This window comes from Sorex fumeus, unplaced genomic scaffold (assembly GCF_029834395.1).
Source record: "Sorex fumeus unplaced genomic scaffold, SorFum_2.1 ptg000264l, whole genome shotgun sequence".
In the NCBI taxonomy this organism is placed as follows: Eukaryota; Metazoa; Chordata; class Mammalia; order Eulipotyphla; family Soricidae; genus Sorex; species Sorex fumeus.
The window spans coordinates 1132861-1157983 of record NW_026606321.1 but is presented as its reverse complement, the minus strand read 5'-3'; the positions used below and the strand labels follow the sequence as shown (position 1 = coordinate 1157983).

Here is a 25123-nt window from a genome sequence, read left to right as displayed (position 1 = left end):
GGGTTGGGGAGGGCTGAGGAGGAGAAGGGATTTGGGGTCCGGGACCCGCCACATACCACCAGGGTCGGGGCTGCTGAGGCTGCTGGCTCTGTGCTTTAAAGCAGCTGTTTCCACTTAGCACAGTGGCCAGGATACAGCCAGCAACCCAGATGCCCAGTGACAGATGAGTAGATCCAGAAGTTATAGGGTATATACGTAATGGAATACTATACTGCTCTGAGAAAGAACAGAATGATGTGGTTTGCCGCGACCTGGATGGGACTAGAGGCCATGCTATGTGGTCAGGAGAGGAACAGGTGCATAATGATCTCATATGTGGGACTTAGAGATGCACAGAAATGTAGCATCATGACCAAAGGCAAAAGAAGAAGTGACTCACAACTGAGTTGGTTGGTGGGGAGGCAGGGAGGAGGTGAAAGGGAGGACCCTGATAGGGGGGGAGGGGTGCATGGGAAACCATCATTGACTATTCTTGTAGGGGGCTGGAGCAATAGCACAGCGGCTAGGGCGTTTGCTTTGCACGCGGCCAACCTGGGTTCTATTCCCAGCATCCCGTATGGTCCCCTGAGCACCACCAGGAGTAATTCCTGAGTGCAGAGCCAGGAGTGACCCAACAAGCAAAAAAGAAAGAATGTTTTTGTAAAGCCCAGTACCTCAATTAAAAAGAAAAATGTTTGAAAAATAGAGCAGCTATTTCTGGTGAGCTGGCTGCAGGGCTGAGGGCCACTGGTCTTGAGCAGAAAGGAAAACGGCCGCCATGGAGCAGGCTGGGCAGGGGAGGGGCATGAGGGGCATGAGGGGAGGGGGGGTGGGAGGGAAAATGGGAACACTGGTGATGGGAAATGTGCACTGGTGAAGGGACGGTGTTGAAACATCCTATGACTGAAGCCTGGTCATGAACAACTTTGTAACTGTGTATCTCATGGCGAAAAGAAAAATAAAGCCCAGCGGTTGAGCACCAGAGCACTTGGCGCCCCCTCAACCCTCACCCCTGCACCCCATGGTCCCACTCGCTCGTGCATGCGCTGGTCCACCAGCGCACCTGGGAGGGCGCCACCTGTCTACTCAGGGGCCACCGCTCCCCGCAGAGGGAGAGGCCGGGCTCCGTGCTGAGGTGCTTGTCGCTGGATGTCTGGCGTGAGAGCTCAGCTGTGGGGGGAATAAAGCCGTGCACGAGCGAGTGGGACCATCCGGTGCGGGGGGGGGGGGGGGGGCCTCTGGACCAGGCGCTCTAGCGTGCAGCTACTGGACTTTTTTTTTTTTAATTCACCATGACGTCAGCTTTCGGCTAGTTTCCCCAGGGACGCTCAGGTGTCCGGGCCCCGGTGTGGTTCTTGGCCTAGGGGCTGGTGGTTCCATATACAGCGGTGCTCGGAGGGCTTCCAGGGGCCCTGCCGGGCCGTGCCAAGGGACCACAGTGCGCGACATCCCCCTGGGTCAGAGCTTCCCCTCTGCCCCCGCTCTGGTCCCCGTCTTCCGTTTCTGAAGGCTGGAGTGCTGCGATTCAGCCGCCGCCAGGCTGCCGCCGTGCCTCTGTGGCTGCGTGGGTCTCACGCAGACGAGCTTCTGCGGGACAGTCAGAGCTAGCGACACCGAGGCAGAGGCGGGACACACCCAGTGGGGACACACCCCTGTGGGGAACCCGAGAGCCGCCTGCAGGCCAGCCGGGAAGGGGTGGTAATGAGCTGGTTTCCATATTATTTCAAAATACCGGCCCTGCCAGAGGAAAGATGCAAAGCGTGAAATCTCCTCCTGGCCAGCTGTTCCTCGACAGGCTCGCCTCGGACGGGCGGGCGACCTCAGTGCGCGGTTGTGCCGTTCGCAGCCGTTGTCTCCAAGGGCCCAGTGGGACCTCAAGTGAGGGCAGACACTTGGCGGCCTTCGCCTGTCCACCCGGCCTGCCAGCGGTGGCCTCCTTAGGCTCCGCAGGGCCCCCTTCTCTGCGGGTGCCACCCTGTGTGTCTCCTCACTTGAGCCCACTCGGATTCCTGCCCAGGCTCCTCCTCGGGGGGCCGTGAGCAACGCGGCGCTCACGAACCAGCCACGCGTGCACGCCTGAACGCCCTAGCGTCCCCCCAGGTCCCTGAGCGTGGCCCAAAGAAGGGAAAGGAGAGACGTGGGATCTGTCCTCAGCAGTCACTGTGACCGCCAAGATGGTGGCAGCGGCTCTCCCAGTCCCGGAGTCAGGAGCTGAGCGTCTGTACCCGGGGTGGGGGCGGGGGCACCTCGGCTCGAGGAACAGTCCTGATCTTCCCCGTCTCAGTGACTTCGGCCCTCCTTGACTCAGGGCGTGTCCGTGCCGTCTTTAAAGCCCGTGGGGTGGGGGGGAAGGAGGCGAAGGTGGATATGGGAGGGGCCGGGATGACAGTAGCAGCCGGACACGGTCGCCTGGACAAGGACTGAGTGTTAGAAGTAGGCAACAGGATATGCTGGACAGCCTTTCGGTATCTATAATGCAGACCACAGTGGCCAAAAGGAAGGAGAGACAGACAGAGAGACAGAGATAGAGAGACACAGAGACAGGGAGAGACAGGTACAGAGAGAGTCAGAGACAGAGATAGAGAGACAGACACAGAGAGAGAGAGACAGATAGAGAGACACAGAGACAGGGAGAGACAGAGACACAGAGAGAGACAGAGACAGATACAGAGAGAGTCAGAGACAGGGAGAGACAGAAACACAGACAGAGAAGACAGAGACAAATACAGAGAGAGATAGAGAGACAAGACACAGCGAAAGACAGATACAGAGAGAGACAGAGGAAGGGAGAACGAGAGGGAGGGAGGGAGGGAGGGAGAGAGGGAGACACAGAGAGAGAGAGAGAGAAGAAAAGTGCCTGCCATAGAGCACAGAGGCAGGCTGGGGAACGGGGAAGGTGACGGGAGGGAAACTGAGGCCCCCAGTGCTGGGAAATGGACACTGGTGGAGGGATGGGGTTGGAGCACTGTATGACTAAAACCTGATCATGAACAGCTTTGTAAAGGTCTATCTCACAGAGATTCAATAACGAAATCTTAATAAATAAACAAATAAATAAAGCCCGGATGTTCCCGTGCGGCCACGTCCCTGTCCCCTCTGGGAGTGCTGAGCCCTTCGCCATGGCATTTGGAGCCCGCGCGCACAATTCAGAAGACGCTTCCTGTCCCAAGGGCCTTTCCCTCTCTCGGACCCATTCACACACTCTCGGACTAGGGACGGCCACATCCTTAGGCGACACTCTCGCGAACCACAACACCATTTCCTCGCTGACAGTTTCTTTTGTTTTGTTATTGTTTCCGTGGGGGTGGTGGGGAATTGGGCCAGAACCAGTGATGTTCAGGGCTTGCTCCTGGCTCTGTGCTCAGGGATCACTCCTGGCAGTGTTCTGGGGACCATATGGGGGTCTGGGAATTGAACCCAGGTCAGTGGCATGTAAAGCAAGTGTCCATATCCTGTCTCCTTGCCAACAATTTCTTTTTTTTCTTTGCCTATACATATATATAAATATACATATATATACATATATATATTTTATTAGTGAATCACCGTAAGGTACAGCTACAGGCTTACAATTACAGTGACAGGCTTACAGTTACAGTGCGCTTCAATCATACAGAGGTCGAGTACCCATCCCTCCACCAGTGCCCATTTCCCACCACCAATGGTCCCAGCATCCCTCCCACCACCCCCACCCCGTCCCTCCACCCTACCCCACCTCTGTGGCAGGGCATTCCCTTTTGCGCTCTCTCTCTCTCTCTCTCTCTCTCTCTCTCTCTCTCTCTCTCTCTCTGTTGGGTGTTTTGGTTTGCAATAGAGGCATTGAGTGATTGCCAACAACTTCTAACTTTGTCTCCAGCAGTTTCTAACTCTAGTCACTGGCCTGTGAGGGGGATGGGCACGTGCCTCTCCGACGGGCACCCCCTTGGCAGAAGGATGACTGAGCCAAGGCCAGGAGGCAGAAGGGAAGCAGTCTGGAGGGAGACTCCCTGCCCTCCCGCCTGGCCTCCAGCCTGAGTGCCCATTTCCAAGGCTGCGTCGTGCCTCCTGCCTGGGGTCTGGACCGTCTCCGGGACAGAGTCGTGCTGGCGGCTTTCGGCTCTGTTCTGACTCTGGCAGCCGCCGCGCAAGGCCAGGCATGCTGATCCCACAGGAACCCCGGGAACCGGACTCCCCAGCACTCTGCCCAACGCCCCAGCTGCATGCTGGGTCTGTGCCACGGGGCTTCGCCGGGCACCGGAGTCCCCCTCAATGTTGGCATTTGGAAGACCACGCGCTTCTGTGGCCAGTCTAAGATTCTGGCTGGCGGCTGAAATCTTGACTGTGCTTGGGGGAAAGGGGGAAATTCACAGCCAGCCCCAGGCCGCCAGCACGGGCACAGGCTGACTCGGTTGAAGCAGTGAAGATCTGTGACGCCAGAAGCCGGCGCCTTGCCTTGCCTTGCCGTGGGCTGCCAACCCTCACCCCAGGCCCGCCCTTCAGCAGAAGCTGTCTGTGGGTCGCTCAGCAGTCACTCCTTGTCGGGAAGGGACGCCCCGCGAGAAGGTGGACGGGACAATGCCTAGAGGTAAACAGCCTGGAGCTGCCGGTGGAAGGGCAGAGATCAGAGACTGCAGCCCCACACCGGGAAGATCCCTGTGCAGCCGGATGCTGTGTGTGTGTGTGTGGGGGGGGGGGGGGGGTGGTATATGTGTGTGTCTGAGTGTGTCTGTGTGTGGTATGTGTATGTGTGTGAGTGTCTGTGTGTGTGGTGTGTGTCTGAGTGTGTCTGAGTGTGTGGGGGGTGTGAATGTATGTGAGTGTGTGTGTGATTGTGTGTGAGTGTGTGGTGTGTGTGAGTATGAGTATGTGTGTGGTGTGTGTGAGTATGAATGTGTGGTGTGTGTGTGAGTGTGTGGTGTGCATATGTGTGTGTGGTATGTGTGTGTGTGTGGTGCGTGAGTATGAGTGTGTATGAGTGTGTGTGTGGTGGGGGGGGTGTGTATAAGTGTGTGTATGTGTGTGTGTTGTGGTGTGTTTGAGTATGAGTGTGTGTATGAGTGTGTGTGTGTTGTGGTGCATGAATATGAGTGTGACTGGTGTGTGTGGTATGTGTATGTGTGAGTGTGTGTGGGGTGTGGAGTGTATGAGTGTGTGTGTGAGTGTGAGTGTGTGTATGTGTGAATGTGTATGTGTATGTGGGGGGGCAGACTTGCCTGGCGTCGCCCAGTTTTTCTTCCCTCCCACCCTGCTCCTGGTGGGAACAGAGGGGTCCTGCTCCTGAGAAGCGGGTCCCGGGAACTGAGGAGACCAAGGGGACGGGAGCTGGTGGGCCATGTGGCCCCGGTGACAGAGGACAGAGCACCAGGAGAGACCAGAGTGATGTGGACGGATAATGGACACAGGGACCCGAGAGACCATAGTGAGAGCCGGCCTGCCCTCCCCTCCCTTCCCCTCTCCTCCCCTTCCCCCCTTTCTCCCCCCTTTCCTTTCCTGTCCCCTCCCTTCAGTTTTCTTTCTTTCTTTCTTCTTTTTTTTCAATTAGTGAAACACCTGGTTTTGGCATATTGAATACACAACAGATAGCTTGCCAGGCTCTTCTGTGCGGGTGGAATACTCTCGGTAGCTTGCCAGTCTTTCCGAGAGGGATAGAGGCTTTTGGGGCGACCTCTAATCACCCTTGTAGGTGTTACCATATTTGAACCCGATCAAATATGGGACGACAATTCTGGAAGATGGGTATTTAGTGTCTTATGATGAGCGGCCGCGCGGGTCCGGAAAGCGTCCTGGAGTGTGGCGGCGGCTGGGTAGTGGAGGTAGTGTCGAGAGTGGAAGTCTGCCAGTGGGGTATTTATATGGGTAGGGTGGGTCTTCTGTGTGGAATCCGATCCCTGGGTGGTTGATGGAAGCAGACAGGGCAGGGTAGGGTGGGGCTCCTGATTAGAATCCCTTTGTCACCTGTGGTGGTGGGAGCAAGCAGAGAAGCTCTGTCCCTGGGTCCGCCGAGCCTGGAGTCCAAGGTCTCAGAGAGTTCCGCTTATCTTGTTCTGTGGGTCTTCAGTCGTGTGTGAGTCTCAGCCAGAGCTGCCACGCGGGTCCAGAAAGCGTCCTGGAGTGTGGCAACGGCTGGGTAGTGGAAGTAGTGTCGAGAGTGGAAGTCTGCCAGTGGGGTATTTATCTGGGTAGGGTGGGTCTCCTGTGCACAATTTGATCCCTGGGTGGTTGATGGAAGCAGACAGGGCAGGGTAGGGTGGGGCTCCTGATTAGAATCCCTTTGTCACCTGTGGTGGTGGGAGCAAGCAGAGAAGCTCTGTCCCTGGGTCCGCCGAGCCTGGAGTCCAAGGTCTCAGAGAGTTCCGCTTATCTTGTTCTGTGGGTCTTCAGTTGTGCGTGGGTCTCGGCCGGAGCTGCCGCGCGGGTCCAGAAAGCGTCCTGGAGTGTGGCAACGGCTGGGTAGTGGAAGTAGTGTCGAGAGTGGAAGTCTGCCAGTGGGGTATTTATGTGGGTAGGGTGGGTCTCCTGTGCACAATTCGATCCCTGGGTGGTTGATGGAAGCAGACAGGGCAGGGTAGGGTGGGGCTCCTGATTAGAATCCCTTTGTCACCTGTGGTGGTGGGAGCAAGCAGAGAAGCTCTGTCCCTGGGTCCGCTGAGCCTGGAGTCCAAGGTCTCAGAGAGTTCCGCTTATCTTGTTCTGTGGGTCTTCAGTCGTGTGTGAGTCTCAGCCAGAGCTGCCACGCGGGTCCAGAAAGCGTCCTGGAGTGTGGCGGCAGCTGGGTAGTGGAGGTAGTGTCGATGTGGCTCACTGCCTGCAGTTTCTATCTTCGTTGTCTGCGCACCAACATCTCATTATGATGAAAGAGAAGAGAAATCGAGAAGTTCTACATGGAGCTGGAGAAGTTCTATAAAGAAGACCACACCTTCTACAAGATCATTGTGGGTGATTTTAATGCCAAGATAGGACCGAGAAGATTAGCTGAAGAACTTCACATCGAGACCCATGGCCTAGAATGGAATGAACAGGGTGAGAGACTGAGTTCATCATGTCGACCAAGACCATCCATGGTAACTCACAGTTCCAGAAGGCAGAATCTAAACGATGGACGTGGGAGTCTCCCGGTGGACGATTCCACAACGAAATAGACCACATCATATTCAATCGACGGTTTTGCCTGACTGATGTCGCTGTTGTCCCAAAATTCCGAATGGGATCGGACCACTGTCTCCTTCGTGCAAAATTCTACTTCACAGAGCGGGGAGAAAGGGCTGCAAAGTTCAAAAAGAGAACTCCCAGAATGACCACCAACTGGGAACTCTTTGGTACTATTGCGGCAACATGGGAAGATGCCATTGTTGACAACATTGACGAGGAATACGATCTGATCGACTGGTTCAGCACCTCCATGAATGTGCGAGGAACGCCAAGAGAGAGATAGCCACAAAAAATTGCCTATCTTCGAAAACTCTTGAGCTAATTCGCCAGCGTGGTTTGGAGCATGCCTCAGGCAGCCGCAAGCTAACGTCCGAGCTCGCAAAGCAGTGCAGAGATGCGATCAAGGAAGACCTCAAAGAGAGAAGAGCAGAAGTACTGGTAGATGCAGCAGAAGCCGGGAAAAGTATTCGTAACGCCCGCCTGTCCTTCGCCAACTATAAGACCAAGATGACTGCCCTCCGACATCCTGATGGATCCATCACATCCTCCAGAACAGCAATGGAGATTATCCATGACTTCTACTCAAATCTCTTCGATAGCCATGTCCACTTGCCGACATACCAAATTCCACAGGATGGATATGTCGTTCCCAACCTTCTCCCTTCCGAAATCCGACACGCCATTTCGTTGGTAAAGAAACAAACAGCACTCGGCCCAGACAAGGTCAGACCTGAACACCTGAAGAACCTGCCGTCAGTACTCATCAATACACTGGCTCGGCTCTTCACTCGCTACCTGTCTGAATGCAAGGTTCCGTCCCAATGGAAAACCAGCAGGACCGTACTACTGTTCAAGAAGGGAAACATCCATGACATTGGCAACTATCGCCCGATCTGCCTATTGTCTGTCATCTACAAGTTGTTCACTTGAGTCATCCTAAATAGGATTGGCAGAACACTAGATGAAGGACAACCATGCGAGCAAGCCGGGTTCCGCAAAGGATTCAGCACCATCGACCATATCCACATGATAACTCAAGCTCATTGAGGTTTCTCGGGAGTTCAAGATGCCACTCTGTCTAACGTTCATTGATTTAAAGAAGGCCTTTGATTCTGCTGAGACAGAAGCGGTCATTGAAGCCCTACCCAATCAGGGCATTCAAGCCCAATACATCAAGATCCTCCATGAGCTGTATTGCGGATTCACTACCAGGATCTTACCATTCTACAGAGAAGTGATCGTTGATGTCAAGAGAGGGGTTCGGCAGGGTGATACCATTTCACCAAAACTCTTCAGTGCCACCCTCGAGAACATCATGCGACGACTGGAATGGGAAGGAATGGGAGTGAAGATAGATGGTCGGCAACTGCACCACCTCTGCTTTGCTAATGACATTGTTTTAATAACACAAGCGGCACAAATGCTGGCCGACTTTGACCGTGAGTGTGGAAATGTAGGACTACAGCTGAATCTTATGAAGACAATGTTTATGAGAAACAGCCTCGTTCCTGACGCCCCATTCGCTCTCAACAGAACGACCATCTCCGAATGCAACAGCTATGTGTACCTAGGTCGAGAAGTCAACATGACAAATGACCTGGCACCCGAGCTGCGCAGGAGGAAGAGAGCGGCTTGGAACGCCTTCAAGAACGTCGAAGAAATAGCTAAGAGGACGAAGAACCTCCGGCTCCGGGTACATCTCTTTGATTCCACTGTTCTTCCTGCATTAACATATGCCTCAGAGACCTGGGCCCTATGCAAACAGGATGAGAACGCTATTCAGGTCTCCCAAAGAAGAATAGAAAGAGCTATGCTTGGAATATCACGTTTCACTCAAATGAGAGAACGAATCCGGAGTTCCGACATCCGTGACGATCAAGAATCAGGAACGCTGTCTCATTTGCCAAGGTGTCAAAAATCAGATGGGCTGGTCACGTAATGAGATTTAAAGACGACCGCTGGACTAGAGCTGTTACCGACTGGATTCCACGGGATGTCAAAAGACCGCGTGGCCGCCCACCTACCAGATGGTGAGACTTCTTCGTGAAGATCATGAACGATCGGTTTGAGGCTCTTCATGTTCCCAGAGCGAACAGATGTCATCGGGCTACACTAGCATGCGACAGGGACAAATGGAGACGTTACTGGCGCCCGCTGGAGCAAATCGCAACTAATGGGAAGTTAAGTGATAAGTGAAACACCATGAGGTACAGTTGTAGACTTACAAGTTTTTCTGCTTGGGTTTCAGTTATAAATAATTGAGTACCCATCCCTCCACCAGTGCCCATTTTCCACCACCACTGATCCCAGTATCCCTCCCTCCACCCCATCCCGTCCCCCCTACCCCTGCCTCTGTGGCAGAGCATTCCCTTTTGTTCTCTCTCTCCTTTTGGGTCCTGTGGTTTGCAAAAGAGGCACTGAGTGGCAATCATATACGGTCTATAGTCCACTTTCAGCATGCATCTCCCATCCTGGGCGGATCCTCCCAACTCCCTTTACTTGGTGCTCCCTTCGCTATCTGAGCTGCCCCTTTGGGGCCACACCCAGCTGTGCTCAGGGCTCATTCCAGGCTCTGTGCTCAGGGATCATGCCTGGCAGGACTCAAGAGGACATATGCGGTGTTGGGGAGTCGAACTTGGATCACCACGTGCAAGCTTAGTACCTCCCCGCTGTCCTATCTCTGCGACCCTCTGCGACCTTCTGGAAGCTATAAAGAGTCTAACTCATGAGCCTCTGGAGTTTTGCGTGCGCATCTTTCATTCACCACTCAGGGACCCGCTCAGAAATGAGTCCCTTGGGTGTGGCCCGGATGGCAGCGGTGTGTCATCCACCGTCCTCATCCAAGTCCCAGTGGCTGCCCGGCCCCCTCCCACTATTCCATGCTGCAGGCGCACGTGGGAAGCCACGGAGAGACACAGCCAGCCACGCAGAAGGGAGCCTGCTCGTCACTCCACCCCAGCAGCCGCCTCCCAGGGCCCTCGGCATTTGCAGTGGCTCAGCTGTCTGAGCTTGTGGAAAAACCAGCAGAGTCGAAGGAACTCCATTTCAGCCTGAGGGAGGAAAGGAAAGAAACTCGGGTTCCAGGACTCACCGGAAGTACTAAACCGGAACCTGCATTTCAGCACCCCCTTCGCCCATCTCAGCCCTGGGGAAAGGCCAAGCCATCGTCTCATGCTCTGGGGCGGGGGTGCTACAGATAGGTCCATCTCATCAAAAGCACAAAGGAGGAAGGAAGGTGGGGTTGGGAGGGGCGGGGCTGGAGCGAGAGTCCAGCGGGTAGGGTGTTTGCCTGGCGTGTGGCTGACCCGGGTTCGATTCCCAGCATCTCATCGGGTCCCCTGAGCATTGCCAGGAGTAATTCCTGAGTGCAGAGCCAGGAATAACCCCTGTGCATCTCCGGGTGTGACCCAAAAGCCAAAAAAAAAAAAAAAAAATCTTTTTAAATGGAAAAAAGAAGGAAGCAGACCTGCATTCACTCACTGAAGGTGGAGTTTGGAAATTGATGATGACGGGTGGGAAATCTAGCGGGAACCCTGAAGGCCCCCTGGCGTCTGCATCCTGAGACCAGCAGTGGGGGGAGGAGGCAGAGTGAACGCGGGTGGGAGGGGCCGTGAGTCAGGCCCCCTCGTCCAGCCGACCTCCTCCCAGGGAGGTCAACACGCCAGGCCCTGTTCTTCTTGCACGATAAACAAAACAGAGCACTTATGCACAGCCCAGCAAACAATGTCCTGCAGAGGAAGGTCCATAAATTACTGCAACAGCTTGGAAGGAAACCAAGGCCGTTGGCTGGGACAAGAAATATGTCAGCAGAATATACAGCCAGCCAGGAACCACAGAGTCATAAAACGTGCTCATTGCTCCAAAGCCCACAGGTCTTCTCAGCCGTCCCTCCCTGCCATCCCCGTTGAGTTAGTGATTACACTGCAGTGCCACGTTTGCCAATGCAGGCTCGGCCTCACATGGAAACGCTCAGGCTTGGGGAACCCATCCATCTTTCTTGGAGTGTCAGGACATTTTTAGGGTCTAGAGAGAAGGTACAGGATTAAGGTGCCTTCCACGGGAGCAGTTGCAGGGGTATCTTCAAAACAATTATTTTCATCTGTTTTTGGATTGCTTTGGCAAAGGGAGGGAGGGAGGGAGGGATAGTGGGAGGGAGGGAAGAAGGGAGGGAGGGAGAAGTTGAATCTCATGTTCGTCTTGAACCAGAAACCCTGCGAGCAGGAGGACAGCATTTGGCAGGCCCAGTGCATCCGCCTTTCGTCCAGCCCGAAGGGCCTCAGCATCCTCACGAATTGGTCCTGGTGGGCCAGGGCGGGTGGGAGAAGCAGTGGGAAGTCTGTCTCCTTCCTGTCTGTCTCCAGGTCACACCAGAGTGATGGGTCATCCTGTCTGCCAGGGAGCTGCCCGGTTTGAGTCCCCAGGAATCCTGCTCAACTCCTCCGGGCCCAGCTGTCAGCCAGGAAGGTGGGGCCGCGTGCGGAGCTGGCTGGGCCTCCTGTCTCCCTGCCAGCAGGCGCTGGATGGGAAGGGGGCTGCGGCTGGAAGTCACCTCCAAGGCCACAGTTCAAAGCCCCCACGCTTATCCGGACATGCTTCTTAACAAGGCCTGGGGGGCGGGGGCGTGTTTCCTGCTCTGAGTCTGAGCCCGCCGTCATTCTTCCAGACCTTTCACAGTGCCCCTTACCCCGTCGCTGCGTCACCTCATGCCCAGGTCGAACCCAAACAGAAGGGGCGGGAGCCACAGTACAGGGTGGTGGTGCTGACCTTGCACGCGGATGACCAGGTTCAATCCCCAGCATCCCCTCAGGAGTGACTGAGGGCCAGGGGTCAGCCCTGAGCATCCCCAAGTAAGGCCAAACAAACAAAGAAAAACCCAAACAGGAACGCAAACCCCAGCCTCTGGGCTGAGGAGACGTGTTCCGTTGGCGGTTGCCAGGCCTGCGGCTCCGAGACTGAAGGGCTCCCCCAAGGCAGAGGAAGGGAGTCAGCACAGCCCCCAGAGTGAGGACCGGGTGGAGGTCTGAGTCTCCTCCAGGGACAGTAGGGGCCCGCGCAGGAAACGGAGCCAGCCCTGCTCCATCCCAGTCAGTAGCACCCACTCTGGTGAGGAGGACCAAGTCCGGGAATTCTCCTCACGCATCTCCAGTCAGGCAGGGGTTTAGCACCCAACTTGTCAAGGCCCCAAGTGCGGGGCTACAAGTCTGAGGTTCCGGGACCCCAAACCCAGGGGAAGGGAGCCATGGGGTGGGGGGTGGGGTGGCCACAGGGGCTTCTGTCTCAGTGTCGTCGGGTGCCTGGTCCACCCCGTGCAGCAGCGGTCACCCACCTGGAAGCTTCCTGAGCTGCCCCCAACACACACACACACACACACACACACACACACACACTTGTGAGATTTTATGGACACTTCCTCCTGTGACCACAGGCAGTGACCATCTCTGCCCTTCCCGGGGAATGGGGTTTTGGAAAGTTTTTCGCGTCTCATCCTGGCTTGATCCTCCCATTCCCGCTCCCTCTGGACGCCTGGTGTCATCTGCCATTCACAGAGCAAGTGTGATGAGCCCAGGCCCCGTGGCTAGTTCAGAGACAAGGAGGCCATCTGGCTGCGTGCAGGCTGGTCAGAGGGCATCACAGCGCCCACGAACTTAGGGATCTGCGGAGTAAGCGGGCGTGTTCGTGGACAAGAACTGTGAGCCAAGGGCCCGGAGCGGGGGGGGGGGGGGGGGCACTTGCCTTGCACGCAGCTGACCAAGGTTCAATCCCCCTCGCCCCGTAGTGTCCCCCAGGAGTGGTTCCTGAGTGCAGAGCCAGGAGTAAGCCCTGAGCACTGCCTCTCCCCCAAAAAGGGGGCGAGCACAGCTAAGGCCCCCGCGTTGAGCACAGGGCTGCACAGAAAGGGGTGCCTGCGGAGGGGCACGAAGCGCGAAGGCAGCTGTCGCTCAGACCTGGGCCCCCGGCCTGCCCGAGCCCCTCATCAGCACGCCCGGTGGCGCCCAGGAAGCCCCACTCACATTTTCCAAGCCATAAATCTTCAGCGGTTTTGTTTGGCTTCCTTCCCGAGGAGAACACGTCCTCCCCGCGGGAGGAGGAGGGCCAGCCCTGGGCAGGGAGCAAAGGTTGGCGAGTGAGGGCGCACGCCCAGGACAAAGGACGCTTCTGCCACCCAGCTGGTCCCCAGGCCAGGAGGGGGTCCCGGGCCAAACCTGAGAGCCACAGTGGGAAGATCTCAGACCCTCGCACCTCACACTCAGACCCTCTGCGGGGCTTCAGGAGCTCGAGTGGGAGCTGCAGCCCTTTCCTCGGAATCCCAGCTCCCAGGGATGGGGCCCCGAGATTTCCTTGGCCAATCTGGTGTGGGCAGCCCACCTGCCCTCCCTGTGCGTATCTGCTTCTCTGCACGTCTCAGGGGAAATGCCCCGTCTAACAGCCTGGCCATTCCTGGGGTCTGGCTGGATCTGCTCAGACACAGCCCTGGGGCTCTCAGAGGACGCTTCTCAAGGGGTGCTTCAGGAGGAAAGCGCACACATACACACGATCATAAACACACACACGCGCGCTCACACACACGCCCATAAACACACACACACATGCACACACACACAACCATAAACACATACATAGACACACAGCCATAAACACAAAATGCGCACACACAGCCATAAACACACACAAATGCACGTACTTACATAACCATAAACACACACTCATGCACGCACACACAACCATAAACACACACACATATACTGTCACTGTCACTGTCCTCCCGTTGTTCATCAATTTTGCTCGAGCGGGCACCAGTAACGTCTCACAACAAATTGGGAGACTTGTTGTTACTGTTTTTGGCATATTGAATACGTCACGAGTAGCTTGCCAGGCTTTGCTGTGCGGACGAGATACTCTCGGTAGCTTACCGGGCTCTTCGAGAGGGGCAGAGAAATTGAACCAGGGTGGGCCGCATGCAAGGCAAATGCCCTACCTGCTGTGCTATTGCTCCAGCCCTGGGTCCTGGTACCTAATTCTATTCTGACACCGGTTCTTCAGACACTGACTGGTCGATACTGATGCCCTCCCAGAGTGGCCACTGCACCCTCTGACCTCAGAGCCTGCCCTGGGCAGGGCAGTAGGAGGAGACAAAATAAGGAAGCTAGTCACAGTGCAGGGGACACCCTGAGGGGGACCCCCAGCATGCACACACATATCTACAGCCATAAACACACACACATGCACACACACAGTCATAAATACAAACACATGGATGCACACACACACAACCATAAACACACATACATATGCATGCACACAACAGCCATAAACACACACATACACACGTACACACATACAGCTTAAACATACACACACATGCAAGCATACACACAACTACAAACACATGCATGTACACACGTAGCCATAAACAAACACACATGCATGCATATACAATCATAAACATGCACACACGCACACACAGAGCCGTAAACACACACATGCATGCACACACACAACTATAAACACACACAGCCATAAATATGCACACGCACACGCACCACACACGCACGGTTGGTCCTGACATGGGCGTTTCCCCATCTGGTAGGGCTGGACAATCCCCATTTGTCTCCTTTTCTGTGGGAATTGCTGCTCCAACGGGGCTGCTCCCGTCTCCTCCTCCCTCTGAGGGTCAACAGGGAGACTGGGGCAAGGGCCACGCCCCGTGCCGTGAGGAAGCATGTAAAGCCAGGCTGGCACCTCCTGGCACTGTCTCGTGGGGGGAGGGGATGGAGGTGATTTGGGCCATGCCTGAGAGGGCCTTCGAGGCTGTCTGTCCGCGGGGCTGGGATCAGGCTGGGTGGGCTGCGTGCCTGACAAGTGCCCTCCCTGCGGCCTCTCTGGCCGCCTCCTGGGTGGCAGGAGCAGCCAGCAGCCTGTGTCCCCCACACTGGGGCTTGGCAGGATGAACTGAGTCTGTGGCAGAGCCAGGGAGGCCCCCAGGGCCTGACTGTGCAGCCAGGTGGACGTGTGGGGCCAGGCAGAGAGAGAGAGAGGCAGGGGCGGGGGAAACACACAGAGAAGCCGCGTCTGAAGTCAGGTCCCAGGTGTGGCGGAGCGTGGGGCGCCCCGAGTTCCCTTCTGTGTGGGCACCCATCTGAAGGGCCCTCACGGCTGCCCGGCCTGCCTGGTCCCCCCGCACCCGAGTCAAGTGAGCCCTGAAACATCACACTGGCGGTCTGTTGCACGGGGTGCCTGAGATGGCTGCCCGGTCCCTCCTGCATGGCCCTCCCACCAGGCCGCCTGGGTTTACGGCCCCTCTGCCCCAGCATCTCTGTGAAACACCCAGCCACGTCCCCGGTGTAAAGCATCTTGGCATCCATGGGGCCACGGAGGCTGCCACGAGTGTCCCCTACCATGGCCACATGTCACGGCTCCAGTGCTCTGGAAAGCAACAGCTGCACTTCACCCACCACAAGCAAATCACTCGACCCTGCTCTCCCGAGGTGCTTTTCCATGAAGGGGAGCTGGGGGGTCTCGGAGGCGCAGAGCAACGTCCCTGTGGGCACTGTAAGCCAGCAGGGTGCCTGCCAGCCTAGCACGTCCCTGGAAGTATCCTTAGAAGGAAAGGCCTGAGCAGGACTCCAGGCATGGTTAGTGCCGTCCACCTGCTCAGCCAAGTAGCCAGGCTGAGAGGAAGTGCCGCAGGCCACACCCCCCAAGAAGGCTGGCGGGGGGATCACGATGGCCCGGGCCAGGCAGGAGGAAACATTTGTGGCAGGAGGGGCGATTGTGTGTGTGTGTGTGTGCGTGTGCATGTCTGTTGCATGGGTGTGCATGATTGAGTGGCTGTGCATGTATACATGTGTGAGTACACATATGTGCATGTATGTGAGAGTGAGTGTGTGAGAGTATGTGTGAGTTCATGTCTATACATACGCATAATTGTCTATGTGTGTGAGTGTGTGTGCATGTATGTGAAAGTGTAAGTGTGAGTGCGTGCATGTGTGAGGTGTGTGACTGTATTAGAGTACAAGTGTGAGAGTATGTGAGTGTATGCATGTGTACAGGTGTGAGTGTGTGTAGTGAGTGTATGTTTGTGCGTGTGTGTGAAAGTGGGTATGTGTGTGAGTGTGTGTAAATGCGTGTGAGAGTGTGTTTGTGTCAGCCTGAGGAGGAGCAAGTCATACCTACGATTCTTGACTGTCTGAAAATTCACACTGAAAACTCCTTTTCAGGAGAAAGGATCGGGATGAAATGACTTCCCCTTTTCATGTCAGCCCACAGTGCTTCCTGTCAGAATTCACTTCTCCTTCAGAGACTAGGGGCCTGCGGGGGGTGCTAACCCAGGGAGTGTGGAGTGAGGGGAATTCTCGCCCCCCAAGTCTGTGGGGACCAGGAGCTCAGAAAGGTCAATGGAGCCTTCTCAATACAGCCTACATTCGCACTGAGGCAGGGATGTCCTTCAAAACCCATTTAAATCTCGTGGGACGTATTTGCAGTTTCTACTTCTCCGTGAGCCAGAGAGCAAGCTCAGTGGGTGAGCCAGGCTTTGGGACCTGGGTTGGGTTCCCAGCACCGTGTGACCCGCCCTCCACCAGGAGGGACCCCCGAGGACAGAGCCAGATGTTGCCCCTGAGAACTGCCAGATGCGGCCACAATACTCAGAAACATCTTTATGGAGATGAAAGTGACAGATAACATTATACAGTGAATGACGCAATGTGTGTGCGAGCTGCCCACACAGTGCTCCCCAGAGAGGCAGAAATGGACTCAAAGTCATCACCGGAGCGAGCCAGTAGGATATGGCCCCCTGGCAACTTTCCCATCTGATCTCAGTGCTACTGTCATTCCCGTGCTCGCCTTACTCTGAAACTGGATGTTGGGACCTCAGAGTAATATGGAAATTTAATCCATCGATTCTTGGCACACAAAGGTAAGTTCTGTTAGAAAGAAATTCTGATTCGCGGTGGTTTCCAAGGTTGGCTGGGCCCTGAAGTAGGGCTCATCCTTCCCTTCCTCCAGCACCGGCAAACCCGGGAACTTTCTCGAAGGCAGATGCTGTTTCTGGAACGCCTGTCTCACGCGTTGAGGTCTGCACCCGCTTTCTTTTCTTTTTCTTTTCTGGGACTGGAGTGATAGCACAGTGGTAGGCATTTGCCTTGTGCACAGCCAGCCCGGCCGAGCCGGGTCTGATTCTTCCTCCCCTCTCGGAGAGCTTGGCAAGCTATTGAGAGTATCTCGCCCGCACGGCAGAGCCTGGCAAGCTCCCCGTGACGTACGCAATATGCCAAACACAGTAACAACAAGTCTCAAAATGGAGACGTTACTGGGCCTGCTCGAGCAAATCGATGAACAAGAGGAGGACAGTGTGTGTGTTTCTTTTCTGATTGAGGCACCGTGATTTACAAAGTCACTCGTGACCGAGTTTTGGGCATACAGTGCTCTAACACTCCCATCGCCAGTGTCTGCATCCCTCTAGCAGTGTCCCCAGTTTCCCTCCCACCCCCAGCTGCCTCTCTGGCGGCTCCTTTTCTCCCCTTTAGACGCTGTGGTTCACAGAAGTGGCACCGATAGGGCTCTGGGCATAACGCTCCCCACTCCAGCACCCGCTCCCGCGTGACCCTTCCCTCCACCTCTGTCCCAGTGTGCTCACCTGCCCTCTCCCACACCCCCTCACATGCTTCCTCCCGATGCCCAGTCCTCATGCTCTTCGTTTCTGTTCCCCTGTTGTGTTTCTTTACACCCCACACACGATGGAGACTTCGTAAAATCACGGTGCCTCAATGTCCCGCTCCTTTGCCCACGTTCTAGAAGATCTCCTGGAAAGGGTGAGTGGACAGACACATCTGGCTGCGCCTCGCCGTCTCTCTCAGAGCCTCGGGGTCTGGAGAGCTGGACGCTCTTCACTTCCCAAAGCCCCCTCCTGCTCCTCTGGCCCCCCTTTTGTTTTTTTCTTTTTGGGGAGGGGTCACACCCAGCGATGCACAGGGGTTACTCCTGGCTCTGCACTCAGGAATTACTCCTGGCGGTGCTCAGGGGACCCTATGGGATGCTGGGAATCGAACCCGGGTTGGCTGTGTGCAAGGCAAATGCCCTCCCCAATGTACTATCACTCCAGCCCCATAGAGCGCCCCCCCCCATTTGGGAAGCACTAAACTAGAAAACAGTGCGAGCAGAGTTGGGGGCCCTTTGGTGGTCCCTGAAATAACACAGCCTTTGCCTTGGGTTCCTCTGCAGCCGAGCACTCCCCCGGGGGACCCCTATTCCCACACCACTCAGGAGACCACGGTGAGGATGAACTCAGAGTCTGAAAACGTCATCTGAGGGAGAGTCTTTTCACCCTTCTAGAACTCTCCATCTCTCCCTTTTGCCCCTTTCCACACTAGAGAGCACCAGCATTGGCCAATGGGCCAGCCAACCCCAAGGGCAGCACTGCTCTGGGCATGGACATGATCTCCAGTGTGTGGAGGCCAGCCCGGTTCCCACTTTCCCTGCCCAAGCCTCCATCTGCTGGGTAACTTCCATCCGCTGGTCACGGAGGGGATGGCGACACCAGCTGTCCAGGGCTCGCTCCTGCCGCAGCATCTCTTTGTCCTTTGTCCCTTTTCTTTAGTCCTTTTTTCCCTTTTTTGGGGGTCACACCCAGCAATGCTCAGAGGTTTAAGTCCTGCCTCTGCACTCAGGAATTACTCCTGGCGGTGCTCAGGGGGCCCTCTGGGATGCTGGATATTGAACCCAGATCACCCGCATGCTAGGCAAATGCCCTCCCCGCTGTGCTATCCCTCAGGCCCCTTTAATCCTTTGTTAAGGCACAATGATTTATTCAGTTATCCATAGCTGGGTTTCAGGAAAAAAATGTACCAGCATCACCCCACCCACCTCGGCCCCCTTCCCCGAGTGTCCCTGTCTTGCCCTGTGCCCATTAGGGCTGTCCCACAGCCGCTCTGGGGACACGGGCACTTTGTGGCAGAGCCAGAGCATCAGGACTCACAGACAGAGAAAGGTGAACATGGTCCGGAGGCATCCCGAGCAGGTGCGGGCATGCTGCCGGGAGAGTAGGACACGGTGCTGCCCAGTGTGGCAGGACATCGTCCCGTCTCCATTCAGAATCCCCCAGCCCCTTGTGTCCGCCGCTCTCCCCGACCTGGGGCTGGGAAGTGAGGGCCCTTCCGTCCCGAACACCTGGAGGCGAGGGCAGGCAGACGGGATGCTGAGCTCTGAGATGAGGGGCACTGACAGAACCCAGATTGGTTTGGGGGCCACACCTGCTATTCCCGGCTCAGGAGTAACCCCAGAGGTGCTCAGGCAGCTATAGTTGGTGCGAGGACTCGGACCGTACCAGTGACATACATGCAAGGGATGCTCCTGCCCCCTGTAACCAGCCCTCGGGCTTTTAGCTGGAGGCCAGGGAGGAAGAAGGAATGTGAAGGGCCGGAAGAAATGAGTCCAATGTCTTCGGCAGGTAAGGGGTAGGCTGGAGGTGGTGGAAGGTGTGCGGGGCCCCCCAGTAAAGAAGGGGTGATTCTGGGATGGGGTGGGAGAGTGAGAGCGACTCTGGGCTGATGAGCACTGTGTGGAGTGAGCTGTGGTCCGTGGATGTTGGATCCAGAGGGCGATGGATGCGCTAAGGAGCGGGGCATGGTCTGAGTCATGGGCCACGGCGCTCATGGAATGAGACTCGGCCTCTAACGTCCTGGCAGAGACAGTGCACGAGCTTCCTCTCGGGGTACAGGCGGATTAGGGTCCTACTCCCCTTAGGCAGGTCCTGGCTGGCAGTTAGCCGGCACTCAGCAGCAGGGCCCCGCCCACTCGGCAGCAGGGACCCACCATTCTCTCCTGGCCCTTTGCCCTGGTTCCACCCTCAGTAGGGAGTCGGGGGAGGGGACTGGCCCCGGGAAGTCAGGGGGCCACCCAGATAGGCATGCCCAGCAATCAGAGCAGCTGGGTTAATAGAAAGGTTAATAGACAGCAATTCTTGCTGGTCCAGTCACAGAACTCAGGATGGTCTCCCGGCCTCTAGGGGGGATCTGAGAGCACCCCAAAGGCCTGGTGAGGAGCAGGGCTTTTGCTTGCTTGCTTTTCATTTGGGGACCTCACTCAGAAGCGATCAGGACTCACTCTGGGCTCTGCACCCAGAGATTACTCCTGGCGGTGCTCAGGGGACCATATGGAGGGCGGGGGACTGACCTCAGTCGGCTGCGTGTTAGGTAAACGCCCTCCCTGCTTGACTATTGCTCTGGCCTTGGAGAGGGGTTTTGAAAGCTACAATCACAGGGAAGCAGATTGGGGTGAGTTCCATGAATTACAGCAAGGCAATTTAAGAAAACCAAGTTCCTAGGAAAAGGAACAGTTGGTTGGTCTCTCTCTGGCATGGATTTCTGCATACATCAGTAGCTGGGGGTCTCCAGATGTTTGAATGTGGCACACACGCCCGTGGCCTGCCTACCAGCTAGCTGGCATCCTGGGACACATGACATCACCGCTCCTGGCATCGCTTTGCTCTAGAGAGGTTACTTTTATTTATTTGTTTATTTATTTATTTAGTTATTATTGAAGCACGGTGAGATGCAGTTACAAAGCTTTCATGTTTGAATTTCAGTCATACAATGATCGAACGAACACCTATCCCTCCACCAGGGCACATTCTCCACCACCAATGTCCCCAGGATACCCCCCCATCCCAATCCTCCCCCTGCCTCCATGGCATTTCCCCCCATACTCTCTCTCTCCTTTTGGGCATTATGGTTTGCAATACAGATACTGAGAGGCCGTCACGTTTGGTCCTTCATCTGCATCCAGCACTCATCTCCCGTCCCTCGTGATCCCTCCAGAGAGGTTACTTTTAGCCCAAACTCTTCTTTTCCCCCGTATTTTTCCCTCTGTCTCACTGCATTCGCAGTGAGCAGTGCTCGAGAGGAAGCCAGCCACATTTTTTTCTCACGCTGACTGACTCACTTTAAATGGAGTAAGAGAAATGGGTTCTTCTTAAGGTCGCACACTGCCCCTGTTGACATCTTCTCAGGGAGTGCTGATCTGCTGATTATGTTGTAGTTTCTCCAAACAGAGACTTCGTTGAAGTGTATTTACATGTTTACTATTTATTTAATTACCATAAAATATATTAAATATTTACTATTTATACAAGATAGAGTAGTAGCATATATAGTTATATATAAACATGCATTTACTGCATGGTATTTACTCATATATGCATATACTACATTTCCATTTTTCTCTGTTCAACAGTAATCACTTAATCACTTGACTTCCCATTAGTCGATTTGCTCGAACGGGTGCCAGTAACGTCTCCATGTGTCCCTGTCGCGTGCTAGTGTAGCCCAATGGCATCTGTTCGCTCTGGGAACATGAAGGGCCTCAAACCGATCGTTCATGATCTTGATGAAGAAGTCTGATAATCTGGTAGGTGGGCGGACACGCGGTCTTTTGACATCCCGTGGAATCCAGTCGGTAACAGCTCTAGTCCAGCGGTCGTCTTTAAATCTCATTACGTGACCAGCCCATCTGATTTTCGACACCTTGGCAAACGAGACAGCGATTCTGCACAGAGATTCTCGCCAAGTTCAACAGTAAGTAGATATAAAATTAAAGCATATGGTTTTTGCTTTCCTTTGAGGGGGAGCGCCATACCTTTGGGTGCTCAGGGCTTACTCCTGGCTCTGCACGCAGGGACCACCCACTGGCAAGCTCAGGGCACCATATGGGGTGCCAGGGATCAAATCAGGATTTGCCACATGCAAATCAGGTGCCCCCCCCCCCCGTTGTTCTACCTCTCTGACCCTGAATACCTGGTTTTTGAAAGTTAGGGGGAACATCTTTTCCCCTTTCTCACCTGTCCCTTCTGCATTATCCTTTCCTCATCCAAAAACATGTTGTCCAGTTTTCCCACAGCTCATTCTTTGCTTTTCTATGTCCTTTTTCATTCTTCTGTTTGTTTGGGGGTGGAAGGGATGACCAATGTGCTCACAAAACTAGTCTTACACCCAATGCCAGCCTTGGGCATTCACTCATTCAAATGCTCTTTTTCATCTGTTTTCCTAGTAACCTGCAACATTTCCAAAAGGCTTCCACTTCCAGCGTATGGCTTTGTTCTTCTCTGCAGTCGACACGGGTCTGGAATACGGGAAGGTCTGAACCAACGGTGCGGTGACCCTTCACCTTTCTCTCTTTACATGCATTGGTCTCGGGATTTCCGGCTCCAGGTAGCCATTGTCAGAACATACAGCAAAGTGATCTTTTCACATGCATGCTTTACAGGGCAGGGGCGAGGCGCCTGCTGCCCCCCAGGCTTTGAAAAAGGCAGGCAGGAAGAAGGAAGTGGCGGATGGGTTCTTCAGAGGGTCCTCAGTGGACTCAGCCCAGGAGGAGGGAAAAAAAAAAGAAATAGGTGGATTCACTGCACCTGGGGATGAGGAGGAAAGCAGCTGGTGATCCCACGCGAGTCAAGCATCAACCCTGGATTCAGTCCATGCTCAAGCATCAGTGTCCACCAGAACCCCCGGGGAGAGAACATTCGGTCCCTGGCCTCAGTGGCTCACAAGTCAGGTGTGGAATAAGGCAAGATCTGGGACAGTTCGCTCCTAGCACCCCAGGAGCACTGAGAACAGTTGGGGGTGGATGGCAGGGTGGCCAAGCGGGGGTGCTAAATCAGACATTCACAATCACTTCCGGGGCATGGAAGGTGTGAGCAGAGACTGAGTCAGACCCCTGAGGAGAAAGGCCCAGAAATGCAAGGGAAGGGGGAGAGGGCGCTCCTCCCTTCCTGTCACCGCAGGCAGGAAGCCGGGAGGGAATTGGGGAAGAGAAAAGCCATCAAATTTGCTAAAAAGGAAATTAAGGAAATGCTATGTTATGATCTGGACCACCACAAAATCGTGACATTTTCCACACACACACCACCCCCGCGTCTTTCGGTTCCCTTTGCGGGCTCTCAGCTGACCGCTTGTCAACGCCCAGCCTCGAGGTTCTCTTGTACTCCTGGTACCAAAAGCATTTCTTAGAATGACCCAGGACTTGTAGATGCAAAGATGTAACGTGTGATGGCTTGATGACGCATGTCACCTGCACAGTGGACAGGATCTCGGACCAAGGAACACGTTTTGAGTTCCTGTTTAATGAATGAGTGTGTAAACAAAATGTCATCTCGAAGGCGATGAGATATTCTTGACCCTTTGGAACCTGCGCTACAACATGCAGAAATGTTGAAGACCCAAGGAACCAAGTGAAATAAAATTAGCCACAAACGGGAGAATACTGCAGGATGCCAGTTGCATGAGGAGTCGGAAATCAGAGAGCAACCAAAGGCAGGAAGTGGAATGACGACAGACAGGGGCTGGCGGAGAAGGAATCAGAGTGTGGTTCGGTGGGAGGAGTTTCAACTTGAGCAGAGAAAACTTGCTCCGAAGGAGCCCAGGGGTGCGCTGCAGTGTCAAACCGAGAGTTGAATCCTTGGCACTGCCCCACATGCCCAGTGCAATACTAGCGTCCCACCATGGAGCCATAGCAAGGTGCAGTATCTCTGCCTTATTGCAACCAGGGTGTGTGAGCATCGAACTTCATGCCAACCCCCAGCAAGCACCACAACCAGTGAAATTCTTTGTAGAAATAGAGATGGTTGTTATTACCCAAGGGTGATGAGTTCCACTGAGAACAGACCGCTTTCCTAGCCTGAGGTTGATCTGAACAAGAGTGATCCTTGCATACATGAAAGATGTGTCAGTCCAACGGCGGGGGGGGGGGGGGGGTGGTGAGTGGATTTTTTTTTTTGCAATGTTTTCAGTGCATCTGGAAGGTCCCATTCCTTTGGCAGAGTTCAAATGGTCAAAAAAAAACTTTATGAAAGAAAAATTTCAAAGAATATAGTCAGGGGCTATGGACCTGGTTGAACTTCCTTCCTTCCTTCCTTCCTTCCTTCCTTCCTTCCTTCCTTCCTTCCTTCCTTCCTCCCTCCGTCCCTCCCTCCCTCCCTCCCCTCCTCTCTCCCTTCCTCCTTCCCTCCCTTCCTCTATTTGGAACATACCGATGATTCTCAAGACAAACTAGAGAGAGAGTGGTGCTGGAGCGATAGCACAGTAGGTAGGGCGTTTGCCTTGCACGCGGCCGACCCAGGTTCGATTCCCAGCATCCCATATGGTCCCCCGAGCACCGCCAGGAGTAATCCCTGAGTGTGAAGCCAGGAGAAACTTCTGTGTATCGACTAACTGGAGCAATCATAACCCCTGTTCACTCATTCTTGCTTAGGATAAAATCTCTCCCAACACATTCACTTCTGGGCCCCACATACAGCATTGCCTTTGTCTGAAGCTGTTTTAATGTCAGTTTTTAAGGTCAGTGCAGTGATTTCTGTCAATATTTCAGCTGAGGTCACTGCGCTGAAGTCTTTGTTAAGTGAAATCTTTAGATAGCCTCCCTAAACACTCTTTAAATACATACTCATAAATATTCGAGCTGAGAGCTAGGCACTACGAATTCTAGGCTGGATTCCTGTCCTCAGAGAGACCCCTAACCTAGTATTTTTTAAAGTCAATAACCTCAAAATTATCAAGACATGTAATGAAACACACAAGGATAGCCCAGAAAAAGAATCAGAAATATCTATGTGAGGGTCTGGGTAGATGACACAAAGGACTGGAGCACATATCTTATATATGGGCAGCCCATGTTTGTTCCTCAGATAGCGGTCCCAGGAGCACCACCAGGAGGATCCCTGAGCACTGAGCTGGGTGTAGCCTAAAGACTAACAGGAAAAGGAGAGAGAGAGAGGGAAGGAGGGAGAAAGAGAGAGAGGGAGAGAGAGAAAGGAAGGGAGGGAGGGAAGGAGAGAGAGAGGGAGAGAGGGAGGGGGAGAGGGAGAGACGAAGAGGGAGAGAGAGAAGGAGAGAGGGAGAGGGAGAGAGAGAGACATCTATATGCATTCATGACTTTTACTGGACTCATCTTTTCATCTTTATAGTCTCTTATGGATAAGCGTCACTCGAAGAGTTTTGCGCATATTTAACCATGGAATACCCTCGTG

The 25123-nt window shown here is 54.6% G+C and overlaps 1 protein-coding gene across 2 annotated transcripts in view; it reads right to left on the bottom strand.

Annotated features, from left to right (window-relative positions):
• Positions 1-25123, bottom strand: part of ANKH (ANKH inorganic pyrophosphate transport regulator) — a 326406-nt gene that overhangs the window by 77027 nt on the left and 224256 nt on the right. The gene's annotated exons all lie outside the window — the stretch shown is intronic.